Below are 16497 nucleotides of genomic sequence, written 5' to 3'. Positions count from 1 at the left end.
TTCAATTATCAAACAAAAGAAAGGATGGGTGACATTGTGGTGTCACCGCCAGACACCACACTTGCTAGGTGGTAGTCTTTAAATCGGCCGCGTTCCATTAGTATACGTCGGACCCGCGTGTCGCCACTGTCAGTGATTGCTGACCGAGCGCCACCACACGGCAGGTCTAGAGAGACTTCCTAGCACTCGCCCCAGTTGTACAGCAGACTTTGCTAGCGATGCTACACTGACAAATACGCTCTCATTTGCCGAGACGATAGTTGGCATAGCCTTCAGCTACGTCATTTGCTACGACCTAGCAAGGCGCCATTATCAATAGATATTTAAGTTGTGATGCCTGACTGTCAGACCGATGTACACCACTTATGGATTAAAGTTAAGTATTACATCAACTACGTACTTTATTTGCTACTATTAATTCCCTTAACTGTTCCAGACCTCGCGCCAGCCTGCGTGAGGTTAAGCGCGTGCCTTTCGGCTTCCTCTCATAGTGACTTGGCTGTCTTGCCAAGTCACAACAGACATAGTGTTTAGTGTATCTGGGATTGTAAAACAGTTAAGATCCTTAGGCGCCAGAAAGGCATCTGACCCAGACGGTATCCGCATAAGATTTTATGTTGACTATGCTACAAATATAGCACCATTCTTATCCGTCATCTACCAGAGATCATTGGAACGGCGGAAATTTCCACAGGACTGGAAGAAGGCCCAGGTCATAGAAATCTATAAAAAGGGTAGAAAATCGGATTCACATAATTACTGGCCAATTTCACTGACGTCGATTTGTTGTAGGATCATGGAACATATTTTGTGTTCAGACAAAATGACCTTTCTAGACTCTGAGAAGCTCATCTGCAGAAACCAGCACGGTTTTAGGAATCAGCGGTCATGCGAGACACAGCTGGCCCTCTTTGTGCATGATATACAACAGGCTCTAGATACTGGCTCCCAGGTTGATACCATATTTCTCGACTTTCGAAAGGCGTTCGACTGAGTTCCGCACTGTCGCTTGCTACAAAAAGTGCGCGCTTACGGTCTATCCAATGACATATGCGGTTGGATAGAAAGTTTTCTAACCGACAGGGAGCAGAATGTCGTTCTGAACGGGGTAACTTCAACAGAAACGAGAGTAACTTCAGGTGTGCGCCAGGGCAGCGTAATAGGTCCTCTGCTTTTTACGATTTGCATAAACGATCTGGTTGATGGTATTGACGGCGGCCTTAGACTGTTTGCCGATGATACTGTAGTCTACAGGAAAGTAGTATCACATGAAAGTTGTGAACAAATCAATGAGGATTTGCAGAAAATAAATGTGTGGTGTAATGACTGGCAGTTGTCTCTCAATATTAGAAAGTGTAACCTACTGCATATAACAAGGCGAAAATCCCCATTAATGTACGAGTACAAAATAAATGATCAGTCTTTGGAAGCGGTAATATCAGTCAAGTGTCTGGGTGTGACTATTCGAAATGACCTCAAATGTAATGATCAGATTACACAAGTAACGGGTAGGGCGAACTCTAGATTGCGTTTTGTTGGTAGAATCATGAAGCGATGCAGTCCTTCAACAAAGGAAATAGCTTACAATACGTTAGTTCGTCCAGTCTTAAAGTATTGTTCGTCTGTATGGGACCCTTACCAGTTGGGTCTGATTCAAGAGATTGAGAAGGTCCAAAGAAGAGCAGCAAGATTCGTGACTGGTACAATTAGCCATCGCGACAGCGTTACAAATCTCATAGAAAGTTTGAAGTGGGACACACTTGCAGATAGACGTCACGCTAAACAGATGGGGCTGCTCACTAAATTCCGAAATCCAATCTTCACCGAGGATGTAGAGCATATATTATTACCACCAACTTTCAAATCGCGTAATGATCATCATTCAAAGATAAGGGAAATAAGGGCTCGTACTGAGGCGTTCAGATAGTCGTTTTTTCCTCGCGCGATCCGCGAGTGAAACAGAGGGAGGGAAATATGACTTTGGCGCGAATTGTGCCCTCCGCCACACACCGCTTGGTGGCTAGCAGAGTATATATGTAGATGTAGATGTAGAAATGGATAACGTTCATTTCACAACACTTTCTGCAAACATGACGTCATTTTGATGTCACAAGCAACATCGTCCACCGCATGATCGGCCATCGACTTTTGTTAGCACTCGATACGGGCCTCTCACGAGACTTTATGTGTGAGTTGCGAAAATTTACAAAAACACGTCATTCTTGGAAGATTTATTATAATTATTGCCATATAAAATTTCACATAACGATTAACCGACGGTTAATAGCTTCATATAAGAGTGCTCTCTCATAAGTGGGTTATTATCGTCAATAATTTAAAAATTAAGCGTGAAACAAGCTTGTTTTATAATTTGTAGTACACCGTTTCAAAGTAATGCAGTGTTGAAAATTTATCACAAACACGTCACCATTATCATTAAATGTCACTTAATAACGCTTGAACAGCGTAAATCTTCAAATGAGAAATTGGTAACCAAGACGGGAGACAAATGTCATGTGATTAAGTGCGTTGTTGCCCCTTATTTTATTGTTTGTTTATTTTATTTTTCGAAATTAATTCTTTCATTGATGTACCAGTTTGAAGAACGATTTGATAGTGATTGAAAGTGTATCAACTGTTGTATAACATCGTGTTTTAGCACATTAAAAGAACTTGAAAAAAAGTGTAATGGATAAGGTCGTGGTTTCTGGAGTCGAATGTTGTGCGTTCGCATCCCTTCACATGCATTTTCTTCATGTTAGCGTTGTTAACACGTTCTACGACTTTCTTACGAATGTGCTGAGGTATGTTCTGCAATAAACGATATTATTATTCTGTTTGATTTGAGAACTAAAGATTAAATTGCATATCACAGCATCTTCTTCCTATCGGTTAAATTTCGCGTATGTAGTACGTCATCTTCGTGGTGTAGCAATTTTAATGGTCAGTAGTGTATTTAGCGATTTCCGAGTGGTTAGTTAGGCAGGAACCTAAGTGGACAGCTTAAATTGCTGTGAGTGAATTGAGGAGCAAGAATATTCATATTCTTCCCTGTCACAAGTCGATGGCCGATCATGTGACAGTCGATATTGCGTGTGACGCCAAAATAAAATCACGCTAGTGGGAAGTAGGGGGAAACGAGCGTACCCATGTCAAATCGTATGCATGCTTGATATTCATGCAGCTGGTAGCTGGAATGTCGTGGACGTGCGAACCAACGAGAACAGAAGCCAGGAATGTTCACTGAGGCACTTTATCGTTCAGCGAAATTTTCTGTCACGGTTCTCGACATCTCACGACTGTCATGCGAATATGGTATCGAAGGACTGAAAAGAGCTTTACTCAGCCTCGCGCATTCAAGCCTGAGCATAATAAACAGAGCGTCCGTATTTAAATTTTACAGAAGTACCGTGCTGGCCTTCAAATTGTAACACAACGATAGCGGCATGTAATAAATGTGAAACAGGAACAACATTCTGCATACGCGAATGATTAGCATTTTAGCGCAAACACGCAAGGTAGGTAGGAGAAATGTAATTTGAATTACGTACGTGCGGAAATATTACGCAGATCGTTTCTCATTCAGGAATTGCATTTGAATGTTTATGATATCTTGTTATGGCTCCCGTGCACCAGTAGCTGTTAATTTCACCGCGAGAGGATCTTCGTGTACCAATATTGATGAATGATTAGTTGAACAACAACGCTATCAGTAGCGATCGGGTTTCTCGTTCCGGAGAAGCATTCAAATGTTTATGAGAACACACTAAGCCTCACGACTACTGACGAACAACTCTACAGCTACACGATATTAGTACGCCCATATCGGTTGATAACTCGTTGAAAACTATCCAAAACTCAAAGAAGGTAGAGGAGACCTGGCCAACACAGTGAACGAAAAAATAGCATTTCTTTTTTATAATGTTTCCATAAATGTGACAGTGAGAACTATTGCAACTTTTAGCAGTTCAGTGTAAGTAAAAACCTTTTTAATCTCGATGTTAAGGATAATCTAGGTGTAGGCTGACCAGATTTCAAAGACAGAAAACCGGGGCACTTGTGTTTGTACCTAACTTCATTACTACACTTACGCTTACCTTTCTTGTCAGTTATCGTGATGTTTTGAAATCGACGATAGATCAACGAAGATGCAGCAGCTAAGAAACCCATTGCAAGAACGTATCTTCATTTTGGGGATTGAAAATGAAAATGCAGGTACATTACACACAGCTTAAATTATTTTCTTCATAAATAAATAAGACTGATACATACTTTTTTTTGTAACAGCTTGGATATATTTTCTGCGATGTATACTTACTTACAAGGTACTTAGGTACCATTTCTTAGTCATAAGAAATATGTAACATTACTAATCAGTAATCAGAAATAAATTATGGATTTTATCTAAAATTTAAGATTTCGTTTGACTGCAGACTGTTGGGGCAAGCGTGCGTACATGCCAAACAGTATTCAATAAGCACTGCTAACACACGCCATATCGCTCATATTCTCCACAATATTAACTTCCACTTAGCTGCAGTCCCATTAGGATGCTCCTTCATACCCCCTTTGGTTTTGGTTTTACTTGTCTGGAGAGCCACGAAGTGGAAAGTGAGAAAACTAGAGGCGAAGGTAGGTAATCGCTGCTTTTCTTTTCAACGTATGTCTTACTCTTTCTTTAGACATAACACTAATTAAGCAAATTAAATTGTGAAAATATTAATTTCTTTAACGTTATTTTTCTAGGAAACTTGATTCTTTACAAATAATTAAATGAGAATTATTATTGCGTGGATTTTGCATCTAGATGAAAAATCGAGGCAATCTTGTGTCCCGAAAGATTTTCTCAGGAGACCGGGACATTAATGTGAAAACCGGGACTGTCCTGGCAAAACTGAGACGTCTGGTCACCCTATCTTTGCGTACCATTGAATTCAGCACTTGTAACATGAATATGTTCAATGTTTCATTACTTGTATTCTTCATTTTGACAAGAAAGGAAAGACATTACTCCATACAGAGTACTGCTCGTTATTCTCTCTCTCTCTCTCTCTCTCTCTCTCTCTCTCCCTCCCCCACCCCTCACCACTTTCCGTGGATAGAGCCTGGTGGCTGACCAATATGGTATTTCGCCAATTTAAATATTAATTTATTTAAAATTTCATAGGTAGGCATGCCACACGCATGTGACAAGACTCTTCACTCTGAAAGTTTAATGTAAACTACCAGTACTACGCAATAGTTCGTTACTTCCATGCAGTCTTCAACTACCAAACCTAAATTAATTAGGCCAAACATTTATTAGTATTATTGTACGGTATTAGGGAATATTCACATACACACAATCAATGAGTGTACAGGCTAATGCTGAAATCTGAGAACCATATCTTCCTACTCAATGTCACTAGAAGTAAATCTTCCGTATCTTCTTTAAAAGTGTGTGTGTCTGTATGTGTGTGTGTGTGTGTGTGTGTGTGTGTGTGTGTGTGTGTGTGGGCGCGCGCGTGTGTGGAGCGGTCAGTTCTCCATAACATGTCTCACTCTTCGCACCTCTGCATCGCAGTCTACATCTGTATTTACTTCCATACTCCGCAAGCACCAAATGCTGCATAGCGGAGGGTACCTTCACTTTCCAGTTCCAGTCACAACTGAAGCGAGGATGAATCGACTGTCTACAGTGCCGGTTCGAGAACATTTTTCCCTACAAGCTACTTATTATTTGACGGCTCTCTCTCCACTCTTTTTCCATCGCACACTTTCATCTGTGTCAGTTTTCGCTACTACTTTTGATACACAGTGTGGACCAATCTTGCACTTGGGCGCCAATCTCAACTGCTCTCAGCAGCATAATCGGCCGCTCCAAATTGTGACACATGTTGCACAGAAACCACGGTTGTGGCGCCCCTGACGCCCCTCTCATCTTGGCGCCCTATCGGTGGACTGTGTCGACTGGGCCTTAAACAGGCCATGGAATTTCGAATGAGATTTTCACTCTCCAGCGGAGTGTGCGCTGATATGAAACTTCCTGGCAGATTAAAACCGTGTGCCGGACCGAGACTCGAACTCGGGACGTTTGCCTTTCACGGGCAAGTGCTCTACCATCTGAACTACCCGAGGACGACTCAAGACCCATCCTCATAGCTCCACTTCCACCACAGCTCCGCTACTGGCGGAAGTGGAGGTGTGAGGATGGATCATGAGTCGTGCTCAGATGGTAGAGCACTTGCCCAAGAAAGTCAAAGGTCTCGGCATACAATTTTAATCTGCCAGGAAGTTTCAGGTCATGGAATTACCAATATTCCAAGTTACTTTCACCTTTGCCAACTATCGGCCTGAAACTTCTTTTGAGTCCTAAAAACATTTAGTAAATATTCTGAGTGTCCAATTCACGTGGCTCATGTTGTGCTTGACATTCCCATTCCTTCACAGAAAGCATAGTATATGTGATTCTCCGCTGCATATACACCAGTGAGCTAAAGCACCTCTTTATTAGCGTGTTAGTCTACCTTTGGAATAAAGTACAGCGGCGATTCTGCTTTGCATTGGTTTGACTGGTCGTTGGTTGCTTTTCAGAGCCAGGGGGCATCAGAGGTCTACACACGGGTCACACAGTTGCCGTAAATTACGGCCAAGTGTTTTCTGTGCGTGAAGCTTGCCCCGGATCAGATGTAAAAAAAAGGGGAGGAAGAAAGATTAGGGTTTAAGGTCCCGCCGACATCGAGGTCATTACAAAAAATGTTCAAATGGCTGTGAGCACCATGGGACTTAACTTCTGAGGTCATCAGTCCCCTAGAACTTAGAACTACTTAAACCTAACTAACCGAAGGACATCACACACATCCACGCCCGAGGCAGGATTCGTACCTGCGACCGTAGCAATCGCGCGGTTCCAGACTGTAGCATCTAGAACCGCTCGGCTACTCCGACCGGCGAGGTCATTACAGATGGATCACAAGCACGGACTATTTCAAGGACGGCGAAGGAAATCGACTAAGCCTTTGCGAAGGAAGCATCCCGGCATTTTCCTGGAGTTAATTAAGGAAATCACGAGAAACCTAGATGGGGATCGTCTGGTGCGGATTTGGATCGTCATCCTCCCGAAAAAAAATGGTTCAAATGGCTCTGAGCACTATGGGACTCAACTGCTGAGGTCATTAGTCCCCTATAACTTAGAACTAGTTAAACCTAACTAACCTAAGGACATCACAAACATCCATGCCCGAGGCAGGATTCGAACCTGCGACCGTAGCGGTCTTGCGGTTCCAGACTGCAGCGCCTTTAACCGCACGGCCACTTCGCCCGGCGCTCATCCTCCCGAATGTGAGTCCACAGTGTGCTAACCAGTGCGCCACCTCATTTGGTCACATCAGGCGAATTTGCTGGTTAAGACATCAACTACAGTTCACAGTCGTGCTCTCCAAACCACTGTTGCACGACTATGCTCTGTGACACGGACTGTTATCCTGCTGGAAGATGCCATCACTTTGGGGGTAGACACCAAGAATGAGCTGCTGCAGGTGGTCCGCAATAAAATTCACCTAATCCACCACTGTCCTTCGTTTCTTTTGATTACCATGACAGTTATCATCAACGTCCAGGTGAAAGTCTTCTGTAGCATAATACTGCGACCAACGACCTGTATCCATGGTATGGTGCAGGTTGCGAACAGTCATTTGCTTGGATGTCGTTATATCATGCTATGACATGAAACCTGAAACACCCAATCAACAAGTTGCCATTGATCCACGGTCCATTCTTGGTTATCTCGTACCCTCTGCAACACAATGTCACTGGGTAAACAGGGCAAGAAGCAGGGGTGTTCGGCTGTCGACCCCTATGTTCGACAGTGTGTGCTGAATTTTGTGTGCCAAAACACTTGTGGTTGCGTCAGCACTGTACTCTGTCCTCAGACCTGCCACAGGTCGCCAGTTGTCCTGCTTTACAGAGTGGGCAGGCTTCCAACACTCACGTCCTGTGGTGACACATTGAGGTCATACACCTTATCATCGACTCATGGTTCCACTACCCTTGTATTACGTGCCATGGATGTTCTCGACAGTAGCACGCCAACACAAGAGCAGCTTCATTGTTTCCGAGATGCTCGTTCCCAGACGCCATACCATAAAAATCTACTAGTTTTTGAAGTTGCTAATATCCGCAGATTTCCCCATTTGTGGCCCATATCGTCACTACAGTGATTCCCCATTCGTCGTTGGGTGTAATCGGTACAAATACAGATATCTCTAAGTTTTGAACATGGCTGCTCGGTTCAGCGACGGTTCATAAATTAAAATTGAAACAAATGAGCCCTCAGTGACAATTTTTTAGTCTTATTTACCAAGTTTCAAAACTTCTAAGAGTGCCTTCATCAGAATTTAGACATTGAAAGTGGTCTATAACATAATTACAAATTTTTGGGAAGAAAAAAATTTTTTATGTAAAAAAGTGTAAGTACTGTCTAATGATACAAGACAGAGACAGTACTTACATGTCACGTATAAAATAACAGGCCAGAAGGGCCTTAGTCACAAAATATTTAATGGGAATGTGTGAAGGCGAGCATCTAAGGGCGGCTCGTACCCGTTCAGCCACAGCCCATAAATTTGTAATTATGTTATAGACCACATTAAATGTCTAAATTCTTATGAAGGCACTCTTGGAAATGTTGAAACCGGGCAAATAAGACTGAAAAATTGTGAACGGGGGCCCATTTGTTTCAATTTTACAATATCTCTATTGCTGACTGAGGACAAGGTACTGAACAACATTAAATCGGTATTTACGTCATTTTCAGACTAATAATTATGGCTATTATAAGTCGCTCTAAGTACATTCGGCAAGAGAAAGCCATTAATGCTTATTTTCCCCTGAGCAGCAGGTCAGGTGTCGAAGTGCGCATGTGTGGACGAAAGGTGGTTAGTCTAAACAGCCAGTGGTGCAGTTACGACCATGCAGAAAACAACTGGTCGTTAAGCCTTTGACATGTTCGTGGGAAGACTGTTCGACGTAGGTAAAACACAACGAACACACTGATGTGTGTATATATTAAGGTGCCACATTCAAAAATACCTACAACTAAGCTCATTACACCCTGTATACTTTCTGTAAAATGTCGTGCGTGCACAACGTCACGAGTCATTATTCAATGCTGAGGTGGCGGCGATCATGTGTTTGTGCTCATTAATGTAAATCGTAACTTGAACGATTCTAAACATAAGGTCATCGCATTTGTTTCTTCATGATAAGACTCTAGCCCATGAATAGGATCCTTCAAGTTGGTGTAGTGGCCAGAATAATTTTGTTTCTCAAGGGGAGGCAATTGGCGAAGCTGTTGAGTCGCACACACAAACATATCCACATGTGGATGGTTTTTCCCATAACTAGTTACACTGTCTCTTCATTTATTTTGTGATGAACGATGCTGCCCGGTAGAGGCGCCTTCCTGGCTTGGAGTTCTGATCAGCACCCTGCTCAAAGCCAGCAGCGCTAACTGCTGATACATTTTCGGGTAACACTGGAGGTAAATCCTTTAGCTCTTGCATGTCGTAACCAGAGATCCCCAAAGTCAATGAAAAAGTTTGTTTCATAAATTGAAACCTCTGTTTCGCTTGCTGCAATCTATGTTCATGTATGGGCCAGACGTGTATTACCTGTTAATTTAAGGCATGGTCAGTGGTTTTAATCTGGAATGATACAATTTTATCTCTGTGCAAGATATGACCAAAAAGTATCGTTAATTTTCATTTTTTGGAAATTATTTTATTTATTCGTCTACATTAATGATATGTCCTTCAAAGTCGACCCCATTAGATATAACACACCTATGCCAGCACTTCTTCCAATTACCGAAACACTTCTGGAACTCGAGCTTTGGGATAGCATTTGGATCTTCCTTCGTTGCCCTTGAATGTTATATAGGCTTGTGTAATGACTGCCGGTTAAGGTTCTCTTTATTCTTGGAAACGAAAAAAAATGTCAGACACGGCCATATCCACCCAATATGGAGGCTGTTCGTCGAGTTGTTTTTTCACCAAGAATTCACGTAAAAGCAATAAAGCGTGAGCAGGTACATTATCGTGGTGCAAAAAAAATGGATTGTTTCCCCACAGTTACAGGCATTTTCTTTCGGATTGGTTACTGCAAACCCGTTTGAACTTGTAGATAGTACTCCTTATTGATCATCTGAGCTTTGCGGGAGAACTTACGATGCACTATGTAGTTAAAGTCGAAGAAAACAGTGAGGAGGACTCTCACATTCGATCGCACTTGTCGAGCTCTCTTCGCTCTTAGCGATCAAAAATGACTCCACTGGGACGCGACTCCGAGCATCTTCCAGTCGCCGATAATTTTGCTCGAACGCCTTTGGTATAAATTTCGCTGTCACGCGTTTCATAGCCAAAACATCCGAAAACATTTCACATATGAGCGAACTAATACACCAACATCAACAACTTCTTTGATTGTGATTCGGCGATAGTTGATAATCATTTATTTCACTTTTTCCGCGTTTTCATCACTCTTATGTGCTGGGTGCTGGGGCCTCCAGAACGTTCGTCGTCTTCAAATTCTTCATCGCAATCTTGAAAACTCTTATACCACTCGTAAACCTGTTTTTACTCATAGCAGAGTCACAAAAAGCAATACTGAACATTTATAAAACTTTGTTGCATTTAATTGCATTTTATAGCAAAATGTAACCCAATTTCTCTGAGCTTTTTTTAAGACAACTTGTAAGCAGATGCATGTAATCATCTTGACAACTGACGACAGACTAAATATTCAATATGGCTAGCAGTGTACAGATACGTTTCAAACATGTTTATCAACACAACAACAACAAGTTGCGCGAATCGGACTAATACAACCCCTCAAGTGAAAAATTTCTGAGACTTTTTGAACAAATCTCATATGCGGTATTTATAGGTAGCAAAAAATTTCACGGTATAATTATTAGATTACTGAATTATTAGCTACAGCTATTCGTTTTTCCAGCCGAAAATTACGTTTCCTCTCATCTGGTTACAGACCACAGGTTACACTGGCACTCACTTACAAGATATCGTCATATTTTCAGAATTTTTGTTTTCTAGTTTTCATCTTTCGTCAGCTAACTGCTGCATTTTTAGACTTAGAGAAAGCTTTTGACAATGTTGACTAGAATACGCTGAGTTTCTGAACGTGGCAGGGGTAAAATACAGGGAGCAAAAGGCTATTTACAATTTGTACAGATACCAGGTGGCGTGAAAGGGAAGCAGTGGTTGAGAAAGGAGTGAGGCAGGGTTGTTCCATATCCCCGATGTTATTCAACCTGTATATTGAGCAAGCAGTAAAGGAGTAGGAATTAAAATCCATGGAGAAGAAATAAAAACTTTCAAGTTTATCGATGACACTGTAATTCTGTCGGAGACCGCAAAGGACCTGGAAGAGCAGTTGAACGGTAATGGACGGTGTCTTTAAAGGAGGATATAAGATGAAAATCAACAAAAGCATAACGAGGATAATGGAATGTAGTCGAATTATATCAGTTGATGCTCAGGTAATTAGATTAGGAAATGAGACACTTAAAGTAGCACAGGAGTTTTACTATTTGGGGAGCAAAATAACTGATGACGGTCGAAGTAGAGAGGATATGAAAGGTAGACTGGATATGGCATGGAAAGCGTTTCTATTGAAGAAAAATTTGTTAACATCAAGTATAGATTTAAGAGTCAGAAAGTCGTCTCTAAAAGTACACTATGTGGCAAAAGTACCTGGACATCCGGCTGAAAATGACTAACAAGTTCGTGGCGCCCTCCATCGGTAACGTTGGAATTCAATATGGTGTAGCCCCACCTTTAGTCTTGATGACAGCTTCCACTCTCGCAGCCATACGTTCAATCAGGCGCTGGAAGGTTTCTTAGATAATGACGGCACATTCTTCACGGAGTGCTGCACTGAGAAGTATCGATGTCGGTCGGTGAGACCTGGCACGAAGTCGGCGTTCCAAAACATCCCAAAGGTGTTCTATAGGATTCAGGTCAGGACTCTGTGCAGGCCAGTCCATTACAGGGATGTCATTGTCTTGCAACCACTCCGTACAGGCCACGCATTTAGGTAGAAGTCTGTTGACATTTCGCTGTATTTATCTGTGTCTTACTGTGAAACTTATAAACTCTGGGAAAAAGCTAAGAGAATTGTTATCGGCGTCGACTAGCAACGACAATAGCAGTGCTTGTGCATTGTAAAATCTTTGGGTAAGTGATTGTTGTACGGAGCGTGCAGAGAGAGGGAGACAGGTTCCAGCGCTTGTAATGTGCGGAAGTGTGGTGTTAATACTCTCGCAGTAGGGAGTACCATTTCGGCAGCATCATGTACGCGCGCCGGCCAGATGTCTAGTAGCAGGAGCTAGGACAGTGGATGGGCTTAAGAGGCTGTATTAATTGTGATAGCCTGTTCCTGTAACTAGCCGTGCTCCACAAGATGCTACCATCTTCAACAACAGCAGCAGTTCCAGCAACATAGATTCGTCATCGGCTCCGAGTTTCGTCGTATGCACAGCGCTGAAGTAAGACTGTACATTGGTAGAAAGTATTAATGGCTAACCCAGCAGCACAACTGGATGTGATTTGATTCACAAAATTTATTTAAATAATAGGCAGTTAAACTCGGGACGATTGTGTCCTCGTTATCCTCAGACATTGTTACTGAGTAGGGTCCTTCTTCCTTTTTTCCTTATATCCTAATCGAGTGTCATAAGAAACAAACTGAATAGTTACAGCCAGTTTATCAATGAATAATATCAGTTTTAAGAATTTTAGCCTCAGTCTACTTTCAACTAACTGTTGTACAGCAGAGGTTTCAGTATATGAGTAAGGTAAACCAATTTCATTTTTCAAGTTTGAGAATCAATCGCTGGAAAAAATCCAAATCTAAAGAAATACACAAATAAAGAGTGCGGAAGTTTTATTTATTTTACACATAGCTTGGAGCACATGGCTGTTTGGTTTGGTATGTATTCTATTATTTAGTTCTCTTCAAGTCAGTAAAAAAAGGCTCAGTTGTTCAGACAATAATTTTCCAGTTTGCAAAATAAGTAATTACAAAGTGAAAAGTGCTTGCTTTTTTCTAAATTTCCTTGATGACATTACTTTGAGGCTACTGAAAGTCATTGTTCACGTGACGAAGTTCAATACGAACATACGGTGTCATTGCATATTTTCAATTCATTATTCGATTGTTTTTTTTCAAAATTTAATGAAAAACATAACTTAAGAGTGAATAAAATTTTCTCGGGCTTCCAGCCGCGTCAGGTGGTTAAAATCCAACGTGCTTTCGACCGAGCTCTTCCCGGTCATTTTCAAGTGGTAAAACTGACTGCTGTGTCGCCGTGGCCGCGTCGTTATATAGCCGCACTGCACCATATATGGCGAGGAAGAGAGCACCAGGGACGTCACAACCAGCAGTGCGGCTATACAGGGTGTTACAAAAAGGTACGGCCAAACTTTCAGGAAACATTCCTTACACACAAAGAAAGAAAATATGTTATGTGAACATGTGTCCGGAAACGCTTACTTTCCATGTTAGAGCTCATTTTATTACTTCTCTTCAAATCACATTAATCATGGAATGGAAACACACTGCAACAGAACGTACCAGCGTGACTTCAAACACTTTGTTAGAGGAAATGTTCAAAATGTCCTCCGTTAGCGAGGATACATGCATCCACCCTCCGTCGCATGGAATCCCTGATGCGCTGATGCAGCCCTGGAGAATGGCGTATTATATCACAGCCGTCCACAATACGAGCACGAAGAGTCTACATTTGGTACCGGGGTTGCGTAGACAAGAGCTTTCAAATTCCCCCATAAATTAAAGTCAAGAGGGTTGAGGTCAGGAGAGCGTGGAGGCCATGGAATTGGTCCGCCTCTACCAATCCATCGGTCACCGAATCCGTTGTTGAGAAGCGTACGAACACTTCGACTGAAATGTGCAGGAGCTCCATCGTGCATGAACCACATGTTGTGTCGTACTTGTAAATGCACATGTTCTAGCAGCACAGGTAGAGTATCCCGTATAAAATCATGATAACGTGATTCATTGAGCGTAGGTGGAAGAACATGGGACCCAATCAAGACATCACCAACAATGCCTGCCCAAACGTTCACAGAAAATCTGTGTTGATGATGTGATTGCACAATTGCGTGCGGATTCTGGTCAGCCCACACATGTTGACTGTGAAAATTTACAATTTGATCACGTTGGAATGAAGCCTCATCCGTAAAGAGAACATTTGCACTGAAATGAGGATTGACACATTGTTGGATGTACCATTCGCTGAAGTGTACCCGTGGAGGCCAATCAGCTGCTGATAGTGCCTGCACACGCTGAACATGGTACGGAAACAACTGGTTCTCCCGCAGCACTCTCCATACAGCGACGTGGTCAACGTTACCTTGTACAGCAGCAACTTCTCTGACGCTAACATTAGGGTTATCGTCAACTGCACGAAGAATTGCCTCGTCCATTGCACGTGTCCTCGTCGTTCTAGGTCTTCCCCAGTCGCTAGTCATAGGCTGGAATGTTCCGTGCTCCCTAAGACGCCGATCAATTGCTCCGAACGTCTTCCTGTCGGGACACCTTCGTTCTGGAAATCTGTCTCGATACAAACGTACCGCGCCACGGCTATTGCCCCGTGCTAATCCATACATCAAATGGGCATCTGCCAACTCCGCATTTGTAAACATTGCACTGACTGCAAAACCACGTTCGTGATGAACACTAACCTGTTGATGCTACGTACTGATGTGCTTGATGCTAGTACTGTAGAGCAATGAGTCGCATGTCAACACAAGCACCGAAGTCAACATTACCTTCCTTCAATTGGGCCAACTTGCGGTGAATCGAGGAAGTACAGTACATTCTGACGAAACTAAAATGAGCTCTAACATGGCAATTAAGCGTTTCCGGACACATGTCCACATAACATCTTTTCTGTATTTGTGTGTGAGGAATGTTTCCCGAAAGTTTGGCCGTACCTTTTTGTAACACCCTGTATAACGACGCGGCCACGGTGACACAGCAGTCGGTCTTACCAATTGACAATGACCGGGGAGAGCTCCGTCGAAAGCTCGTGGGATTTTAACCATCTGACGCAGCTGGAAGCCCGAGAAAATTTTATTAATTCATATCGCCGCGAAATCATGCATTCATACATAACGTAAGAGTGATTCCTCAGTTTTCTTTATCATTACATACTTAGTGTTAGAAAAAAGTGACAACCTTCAGTTGCCACTTCAGTGTTTAACAATACATGTTTTTCTTTCCCATCACCTTGTACAGGATTATGGATGTAAATTTCCCTAGTGGGCTGCCGACTGTTGATTATTTCCTTTTCGTTCATTAGTGTAGCTTTCGTATTCATGATCAGTGGTACCACTTTTCTGTCCAGTGTTGTTCATGAGTGAATGTACAAAATGCAGTGGACGCGTCGCTGCAACCGCCGGGCGCCTCCCTGGGTCACGCGCCGCCGATCGCTTCCCGTGACCAGTTGTCCTCCGACATGCAACTCTTGCCCGCTCCGGACCACATGGCGTCTTCGCCCGTCGGGTGCCCCGACCCGATGGAGGTCGACCCTTCGGCCCCTCCTGTCTCTCTACGGGCGCATACACCGCATGTTGGCGTGCACCCTGGACTAGGTTTTCAGGCGTTTCCTAGCTCCCCTCGGACCGAATGGCAGGGTGCGGGTGGCACAGCCTCGCCTGTTGTTAGGCTCCCCACCTCGTCGCATACGTCAACATGGGGTCCTCCCCACGGCGGGCGGAAGCCTTATAACACAACCGTACGCCGATTTTCGGGGGAGGAATGTGGTGTCACCGCCAGACACCACACTTGCTAGGTGGTAGCCTTTAAATCGGCCGCGGTCCGTTAGTATACGTCGGACCCGCGTGTCGCCACTGTCAGTGATTGCAGACCGAGCGCCGCCACACGGCAGGTCTAGAGAGACGTCCTAGCACTCGCCCCAGTTGTACAGCCGACTTTACTAGCGATGGTTCACTGACAAATCACGCTCTCATTTGCCGAGACGATAGTTAGCATAGCCTTCAGCTACGTCAATTGCTACGACCTAGCAAGGCGCCATTATCATTTGCTATTTATCTTGTGATGCATGTACCGTCAGACCGATGTTTACCAATTATGGATTAAAGTTAAGTATTCCAGAAGCTACGTACTTTTTTTACTAGACTCAACTCCTGTAACTGTTCCAGACCTGACGCCAGCCTGCGTGAGCTTAAACGCGTGCCTTTCGGCTATCTCATAGTGGCTTGGCTGTCTTGCCAAGTCACAACACAAAATAACTTTCATTTTTGTAAGTCATAATCTTCTTTGGTTTAATTATTTTTTATTTTTAGTAGATTTTTCCATCAGAAGAGTCTGTTGTATACTTTCCTCTTACTTGTTGGTATTACTTCTTCGGGAAAGATAGCCTTATCCAATTAGTAAAATTCCATTAGGGACACA

The 16497-nt window shown here is 43.0% G+C and overlaps 1 protein-coding gene across 1 annotated transcript in view; it reads right to left on the bottom strand.

Moving 5' to 3' along the window:
• LOC126417123 (potassium channel subfamily K member 13-like) overlaps window positions 1-16497 on the bottom strand; it is a 487391-nt gene that overhangs the window by 223200 nt on the left and 247694 nt on the right. The gene's annotated exons all lie outside the window — the stretch shown is intronic.

Source organism: Schistocerca serialis, chromosome 8 (genome assembly GCF_023864345.2).
Source record: "Schistocerca serialis cubense isolate TAMUIC-IGC-003099 chromosome 8, iqSchSeri2.2, whole genome shotgun sequence".
In the NCBI taxonomy this organism is placed as follows: domain Eukaryota; kingdom Metazoa; phylum Arthropoda; class Insecta; order Orthoptera; family Acrididae; genus Schistocerca; species Schistocerca serialis.
This window is presented reverse-complemented; position numbering and strand designations above follow the sequence as displayed.